Genomic DNA, 2440 nt, shown 5'->3' on the forward strand with positions numbered 1-2440 from the left:
AACCTTCAACCGGTACATGACAGTAATCCTAGCAGGTCAGTGGCATTGTCTTTACCTGAGGAAACACTGGAGAGTTTTGTCCTGGTTGATGCAGAGATGCTTGGTCGAGTTTTTTCCCAAGCAAACACTACAACCTGCCTTTTAGACCCTATTCCCACTTCTCTTTTTAAAACATTTTATAAATTCTTTGAGTCCGAGATTTTAAACATAGCTAACTGCTCTCTTCAGACAGGGGTCTTCCCCTCTGCCTGTAAGACGGCGGTGGTGAGGCCCCTTCTGAAGAAGAGTAACTTGGACCCAAAGATCATGGACAATTACAGACCTGTATCCAACTAACCATTTTTAGGAAAAATTATTGAAAAACTTGTTTTTATTCAATCACATGATTTTTTAAATGAAAAGTGTCAGTCTGGTTTTAGGACAAATCACAGTACTGAGACGGCCCTTTTAAAAATTTTAAATGATCTCAGAAATACTTATGACTCGCAGAAACTTTCTGTTCTGGTGCTGCAAGATCTTAGTGCCGCCTTTGATACGGTAGATCACCAGATTTTACTTGACAGACTAAGGAGTCAGGTCGGCCTCTCAGGAACTGCTCTTAACTGGTTTCACTCCTATCTCACAGATCGCCATTTTTTTGTAAGTATGGATACTCGGTCCTCAGGAGTCTATGAAATAAGTTGCGGGGTTCCCCAGGGTTCAATCTTGGGTCCAATACTTTTTAACTTGTATATGTTGCCTCTTGGGGATGTCATCAGGAGACACGGCGTTGACTTTCACAGCTATGCTGATGATACAAAGCTTTACATCGCCGTGTCTCCTGATGACCTTGTACCTGTCAAGACTCTTTTAAAATGCATTTTAGATATAAGGCTGTGGATGGCAGAAAACTTCTTACAGCTCAACCAGGACAAAACTGAAGTTTTAATCATTGGTCCTGAAGACAAGAGAGAGATGATTTTACCCAAACTTAGGAATTTTAAATCTTCTCAATGTGTGAGAAACCTGGGCGTTCTTTTTGACTCTGAGCTGAATTTTATTCCCCACATCAGAAACGTTGTGAAAACAGGATTTTACCATCTTAAAAACATTGCCAGAGTCCGCCTGTTCCTCTCTCTTGCCAGCACAGAGGTGCTAATGCATGCTTTTATTTTTAGTCGTTTAGATTATTGTAATGCCCTGCTCTCTGGTTTACCGAAAAAGTCGATCTCAAATCTGCAACTATTACAGAACTCTGCGGCACGAGTTCTGACGAGGACCAGAGGGCGGGAACACATTACACCGATTTTAAAATCGCTGCATTGGCTCCCTGTGCGTTTCAGGATTGATTTCAAAATTCTTTTAATGGTTTATAAATGTTTTAATGGTCTTGGGCCTTCTTTTTTAAATGATGTTATTTTAAAATACCAACCCTCGCGGACCCTGAGGTCCCCTGGCACTGGCCTCTTGGTTGTCCCTAAGGTGAGGACCAAGACACACGGTGAGGCTTCGTTCCACCATTACGGCCCTCGCCTGTGGAACGGCCTGCCAGGGAGCCTCAGGGCCGCAGAGACTGTAGAGGTTTTTAAGAAGAGGCTCAAGACCCACCTTTTTAGTCTGGCTTTTAAATGACTTTGAACATTTCCTATGTCTTTTTATTTTTTATCTATCTATTTATTGATTTATTTATTTATTTACGTATTTATTCATTTATTTATTTGTAAGGACTATTATTATCTCTGTTTTTAATATGCTATTCTTTTTATTGTTATTTTACCAATGATACGTAGGTTATGCTTTAATCAGTTTACGTATTTTATTTTTTAATTACTAAAATTGTTAAATCTTATTTTATTTATTTATTTATCTTTTTTTCTATTTTTTTTGTTGTTATTTTATGATAATTTTTATTCTGATATTTTACTCCAGTGTTTCCTCTTGGGGATCAATTTTTCTGGGGCACCACCAGCTTGACCTGTAGGGGGTGCTGTTGCTGCAGTGCCCGTTCTGCCGTTTTGCCCCGTTGGGCGGGCTGAGGTCCCGCTCTGTGGTCTGATAGCCATGGAGTGGGCCCTGGGCTGCCCTGTGTTGGATGGGCGCTGTGGTACTGACCCCTGTGGTCGGGCTGGGCCTTGGAATAAATGGATCCCCATCATATCGTTTCCTCGCAGCAGTACCAAGCCAGACCTTCTTTAAGCTGCAGTTCTTTGGTTCTATTCAGGGTTCTACAGGGGGAACTGGGTAGGTGGGGTGTGGGTGGGTGGGTTGGGGGGTTGGGGGGTGAGGGAGGGGTACCATCTTTGTGTGATTGTCCTTTGGCTGCTGTTTTTAACTATCTTCGGTTTTTATGACTGTTTTATCTGCTTTTATGTGAAGCGCTTTGTGTTTTTAATTGAAATGAAAGGCGCTATATAAATAAATAAAGTTTGAGTTTGAGTTTGAGATGGACAGAGAAGAGCTG

The sequence above is a fragment of the Oryzias latipes genome, chromosome 9 (assembly GCF_053564925.1).
Source record: "Oryzias latipes strain Hd-rR chromosome 9, Olatipes_Hd-rR_3.1".
Taxonomy (NCBI): domain Eukaryota; kingdom Metazoa; phylum Chordata; class Actinopteri; order Beloniformes; family Adrianichthyidae; genus Oryzias; species Oryzias latipes.